Below are 6,932 nucleotides of genomic sequence, written 5' to 3'. Positions count from 1 at the left end.
TGGAGCCATCCTGTCCTCCATCRCCTCGCAGCATCGTTGAGTCAGCACCTTGAGCCAGCAGATCGATCTGATGAGGCTCAGACCCGTTGGACTCCACAGCCTCCATCAATCTCCGATGATGAGTGGTAGTCGTGGAAAAAGATCTTCCACCGCAGCTAAACTATCTGTAACTCTGGTTACCTCTGTGCTTCACTAGAGAAGCTGGTTCACCTCATGTACACATTCAGAAATAAAGCGAGCAGAGGGAGGAAAAGAGCCGTGGAGCAGAACTCAGCTCAGCTTGAAGAGCAGCGTGATGCATGGACTCCTGCCTAATATCACAAGACAAAATGAGTTAACTTACTTCAGCTGTCCTCTTTGTGGGTCMGTATTTTTAATCTACAAAGTTGCTGTTAATCTTCAATATTCCCTCAATAATAAATATGTTTACTCCTGTGAGCGGGGCGGTCGCTCACTGTCGGTTTATCATTAGTGAGCCTTGGCCTGKTCTGCCAGAGACCAGTTTCAACAGTTTGTTGCCTGAACTTTACATGTTAGCTTGAAACAGATAAATGTGAGTTTGCATGTGTCATGAAACTTTACTTTTTACAAAATAAAATAATTTCTTTAGAACAATCTGAAATGTCAGCTTGTCAAATTAAGAAAGCTGTCACGTTCCCTCACTCATCTCACACTTTAGGCCACACCCCTCAGTGTCTCTTGGCACTGCCCACTTTGTTGGCATTTTTCAACATTTGCCTTAGGGCGACGTTATCCTTTCACAGGGGGACAAGTTACAATATAAATTCTAAATCTAAATTTAAAGTTCACATTTGGGTATTTCTGATTGAAACACAGCCTTTACTGTTGGTGCTCGGCACTTGYCGTGATGTCATCATCTTGAGACAAAAGCAACTGCTAACTCTGCTAACACCGCTAACAAGGCTAACGATGTTCACTTWCTTATTTTGTACAAATGAGTAAAATGTGAGAACAGTGAGTTAACTAAATAACAATTCAAATTTTACTTAGGATTAAGTGAGCTAAATAAAGAAAAATTAGACTTTTTTACATTTTGTTTTATACTTGGCACGCCGTATATAACAGTATTTCGCTAAATTTACTAGAACTGAATAATTTTTGGTGTCAACTCATTCAAGATGGCCGCCCACCACAGCTAATTTATACAAAAAATCTCTTTGACAAAGCATACATTTATCATAACACATTTTATAGGACTGAATGAGRTTGCACCTAACATTTACAAGGTTTAACCAGAACAGCTTCATCATTTCTCAGATCAAAGTTTAATTCTCAGACATTCCTCCCTTCAAGGCTTCAGTCACATTCTTCCCTAATTTCATGTACTTCTCTGCAAAATTCTTTACCACGGTTCAATAAAGGATATATTCTTCTTTTAATGTCACAAAATTCCTTCATATCTTTTAACAACTAAAACATTTTTGTTCTAATACAGTCAGCTGTCATAATCTGAAGATAAGCTGAATGAGTGCTGATAGTCTTTACATCTTTTCAATGAAGTAACTGTGTTGTTCCACAAAGAAAAACATTCTCTCTCTCTCTCTCTCTCTTTTATCTGACTTGTCATGGGTTTGTCTGTTAAACATCAACAGTGATGGTAGAAAACGTGAACAGATCACATCAATCAGAACCAGCAGACAGAAGAATGACTATTACCAAGGAAAGTTATCTGATCACATAAAATCCAGTAAGTGTAACTTTTCTGCAAACACAGAGTAAATACTGACTGCTGGGTGACTTCAGTGAAGTTTGTTTGAGTGAAAATGATCAGAACAATCAGGAAAACTGGAAAAACAGACAAAAATAAAAAAAAATGAATCAAGTGTGCTGGAGTAGATTGGAAACAAAATGTCAGGATCTACACAGTGTTGACACAAGGAGGCTAGAAACTTCCACTTTACAGTTATTCTAAACTTTGTGTTGGTTTGTCACATAAAATCCCTGTAAAATATGGAAAATAAGGAATTGTTTGAGGGGTGTGGATACTTTTGCAAGGTGCTGTAAAAATCTTGAAAGGTTCTTATAACCACTCTGCATCTTGTTTCATATTTTTTAATAATTCTGGTTTGTTTTCTTATGGCTCCTGCAGTTTCCTAAMATAAAACGGGAGGCAGAGCATTTTAACATCACGTCTTTAAAGAAGAATTTAAATGTTGTGTTTGATCAAACCTGCAGTAGGTCCAGCTGCTGACAGATCTCTCATGAGAAACAGCATCTCTCCTCACTCCGCTGCCTAGAAGATATTTTGGCTTTCATCAATTTTCTTTTATCTTTTTTTTACAGTCATTTTTATTTTACAGTCTTGGGAATTTCAGGCATTTCTTTCCCGTCCATCCATTTCGGGCTGATGTTTGCCCAGACTGAGTCTGTTTTTTTAAGATTTTTGTTGTTGTTGTTGTTGTTGTTGTTGTTGTTGTTGTTGTTGTTGTTGTTTTTGTTGTTGCTGAGCAGGTGTTTCCTCCATGTTGTGTTTCTAGCTCCTCCTGTCTGTCTGTTTTGTTCCCGCAGGTTGTGGGAGCAGTCTCAGCTGATGGAGCCCTCTTCTTGTTACTTCTTGGGATTCCTCCTCTGCAACAAACACTCCCAGCCTGCCTGCTCACTAACAAACAGCCCCTTCCTCTCCTGCCCCCCCTGAACACAGAACCACAGTCCTCACCAGGAAACCAAACAGTAGAGCCTCTCCTCTGTTTGGAAACAAAATAACCATTTGAGAAACCTGTACTCTCCTCTCCCCATCCTCTGCAGATCCTCCTGGTCCATCCCATTCTGTAAATAAACCTATTYACATTTTTTACCTCTGTCTCCAGCCTGCTCCGTTTTAACAGTCACTACTCTGGGTTCTAGTTGAAAACTTCAAAATCAGAAATTCAAATCAGTCTGTTGAACGACCTGCCAGGTGACATGTTCTACTGAAATGAACTGTTTTGTGTTTTTTAATTAAATGAAATCATATCTTTGGACTGAATGAGACTGTGTTTAATTTGACTTGCAAACTCACATATTAAAAAATGAACAAAACAAAGGAAGGGTTTAAACAAGAAAACCACTCAACTACAGAACAACTCAGGAAAAAACAAGGAAATCACAAGTTTACAGGTTCCACATGAAATAATCAGTGGTCAAGTCTTGCAGCTGCAACATATAACACTGAGAATTCATGCCTAATGTAAGTAACTGAAGTATGTCGTTCTTATATTAAAATAAAACGAAATTAAACTTATCTAAACAATCAAGATTCTCTGCCCTCCCATTACTGAACTCCTCTGGTATTTTCACGTATCCTAAGGTCCTCTCTTTCAAGAAAAGCACATTAACAGAAAAAGACTAAAAGAGTTGTGTATATCAGGAAGTGCCCGCTGCGCCACTTTGGTGTTTCTCGTATGTGATGGGTCAAATGCAGAGCACACATTTCATCATTGAATGGGAACATGCATTGATGATGAATAAAGGATGTTTACATTTATGCATTTTACTGTGTGTACAGTAACTTTGCATGGTGACCCATCATGGATGATAAAAAAGCGTGGTCATGTGATAATTTTTTTAATCCTCTGTCACTGGACAGGCTACTCTGCAGGTGCAGCTGATTTTAATTCCTATGTCGACATGTGAAGCAGCACAATGACTCTGCTGACAGAGCTGTCACCTTTCTGGGTAGAGTTTGTTACTCTTGGTCCGGTTTCCTCCAAAAGCACATGGGTGTTGTGCTAATTGGTAACTAAATTGACCCAATAGATGAGCATGTGGTTGTTTGTCTCTGTGTCTCTGTGATGGACTGGAGAAATGTCCAGAGTGTCCCCACCTCTCACACAGTAACTGCTGGACTCATGACCCCTGTRACCTGGGAAGGAAGAAGCAGGTAAACAGAATAGATGTATGTTTACATTTTTACTCAGTAACAGGTCACATTTTAAATGGCACAAATCATAGAACTATGTACAATGCTTTAAATAAAATGTACTTTATTAAAGTACAGATAAGTTATTCCAGGGGTGTCAAACTCCTGTCCTCGAGGGCCGCTATCCTGCATGTTTTAGAGGTTTTCTTGCTCCAACACACCAGATTTTGATCGCTGGGTAATTAACAGGCTTCTGCCCAATTTGAAGAGTTAATTCAATCACTGAATCAGGTGTGTTGGAGCTGGAAAACCTCTAAAACATGCAGGATAGCGGCCCTCGAGGACTGGAGTTTGACACCCCTGAATTCACTTAAAAAATACACAAAACTCATACTCACTTACAGCATTGTGAGTAAATGAAATTTGTGTCTTTCCACCTTCATATCTCAACAATAAAGACAGAGTCAAAGCAGCTGATGGCTGAAGTATGAGCTGTATGTCCTGTTACTTTATTCCTAACAGAGACAGAAAACCAAAATATTTGGAGTGTGTGAAGTTAAAGGTAAGCAAACTAAAGTCAACTGGAACAAAAGTAACTGGGATAAAGGTAAGAAGAATGACGGACACTGTCCACCTGAAGGTCGAAGCTGAATAAAGTCAAACAGCCAAGTGGGTGAGGTAAACAGATCAATATTTGGGCTTCATGTGACCTAAAAACTTTGTGTTCTGTAACATGAGCTGCTTGTTGGGTTTGTACAGAGAGGAAGATATAACACAGTCAGAACAAGTTGTTTTTGTTGACAAGTAATGTGAAGAATGTGTAAAATAAAAGCCTAAGATGTGACGTTATGTTGTGCTTCTCTGGTGCAAGAAGTGGTCTTTGACCCCAACAGAAGGAACATTTAATCAAAACAGGAACACATGTAAACCCAATAGGCTCTAATTATTCATGTAAAAATGAACGGAAACAGAATTTTACTGCTGTAGTCTGTTCAGACAGAACCACTCTAGCCGTTACTGTAACTGAATAATATTGTTACCACTGATCAGTCTATCCCTTGTTTAGTTGAGTCTCAGTGGTGAATAGAGATGTTATTATAGTTGAGCAGAAGCTGGCAGCTATGTTAGACCAAGAATCCAAACCTCAAAATAGTAAATGAGCCACACTTTCTCTATATAGCACCCTCTGACCTTGACTGCATCCTTCAAAGCCTGTTTCCAGTTCATATACATGATTATTGTTCCTCTTATTTATTTCCTTTTATTTATCCCAGAGTGCCTGGAGAAAACCCACACAAACATGAGGRAAACATGAAAACTCCATACAGAAAGACCTCAGGTCCCACCTGGAGATCAAACAAAGGACCTTCTTGTTGTGAGGCCTCAGTGCTAACCACTGTGCCATCATGCTCCAAGCATTTATTTGTTTATTTGTTGATTTATTTGGATCCCAGTTAGCTTCCACCGAAGTGGCTACTAATCTTCCTGGGGTCCAACTGATGAAACACAAAGATACTCATACAATACATCATGTTTTACAAAATTACATACATAAACCTAGACAAAATGTTTTGTTAACATTCAGAATCACGTTATTATTGTTGACCCATTTCACATGTAAATCCATCTCATTCTCCAGTACTTTTGATATATCACTGATATTTGAATCAGAATAGAACATAGTAGAATCATCACCGTACATGACATAAGATAAATCGTTAGTATAAACTGAAAAAGATGAGGGCCAATAGAGCTGCCCTGAGACAGACAGACCACAGTGGATCTCACAACTATTGGACAAGAAACCACTGATGGTGGTCTGTCAGTTAGATATTTGATCTAAAACAAGGACTTAGTTGACATAACATTTTAACTTAGCAATGAGTTACCAGTTATATGTGAGGATTCTGGGTCAGTTACTCCTTATTTATGGCTCATGAGCGGTAGGGTGGAGCCAAATAACAGCATCTGTGGTCCATTGTCTAATGAGGTGCCTCTGGTGTTTAAAGCCAGTGGTGGACAAAGTACTCAGTTTCCTTAAATAAGTCAAAGTACTAAGCCTATAGTTTAACAAAAATGCCAAAGAAGTAAAATACAATTTCTCCAAAAAATGTAAAGGACCTCTGCTTAAGGCTGGTTGGAGCCATTAATGTCTGCTGAATCATTGACCATGGTACTGTGTCTGATGCCATGGTACCATGTCTGACCCCATGGTACTGTGTCTGACCCCATTTTATAATGTCTGACCCCATGGTACAGTATTTGACCCTATGGTACCATGTCTGACCTCATGATACCGTCTCTGACCCCACGGTACCGTCTCTGACCCCACGGTACCGTCTCTGACCCCATGGTACTGTGTCTGACCTCATTTTACAATGTCTGACCCCATGGTACAGTGTCTGACCATATGGTACCATGTCTGTCCCCATGATACCATCTCTGACCCCACGGTACCGTCTCTGACCCCATGGTACAGTGTCTGACCCCATGGTACAGTCTCTGACCATATGGTACAGTGTCTGACCCCATGGTACCGTCTCTGACCCCATGGTATTGTGTGTGATCCCATGGTACCATGACCCCATGGAGCTGTGTCTGACCCCATGGTACTGTCTCTGACCCCATTGTACCAGTTTGATCCCATGGTACCGTGCCTGACCCCATAGTACTGTTTGACCCCAGGTAAGGTCTCTGACCCCATGGTACAGTCTGACAGCATGGTGTTGTGTCTGATCCCATGGTAACCTGTCTGACCCCATGGAATTGTGCCTGATCCCATGGTACTGTCTTTTTGTCTGACCTAATGGTACCGTCTCTAAACCCATGGTACTGTCTCTGACACCATGGTATTGTGTCTGACCCAATGGTATTTGTGTGGGATTCCATGGTACCATGTCTGACCCCATGATACTATGTCTAACCAGTGTTTACCGTAAAATGGGGGGGTACTTGTTTTATAAAAACATAATTTTACATGACTCACTTCAATTAAAGTAATGATTTTACATTGTGAATATTTAACTGACTAACTACATCCTAAAGTTAAGGACTCCTCCTGATAATTATCAAT

Source organism: Austrofundulus limnaeus, unplaced genomic scaffold, assembly GCF_001266775.1.
Source record: "Austrofundulus limnaeus strain Quisiro unplaced genomic scaffold, Austrofundulus_limnaeus-1.0 Scaffold687, whole genome shotgun sequence".
Classification (NCBI taxonomy): domain Eukaryota; kingdom Metazoa; phylum Chordata; class Actinopteri; order Cyprinodontiformes; family Rivulidae; genus Austrofundulus; species Austrofundulus limnaeus.
Note: the sequence above shows the minus strand (reverse complement) of the source record.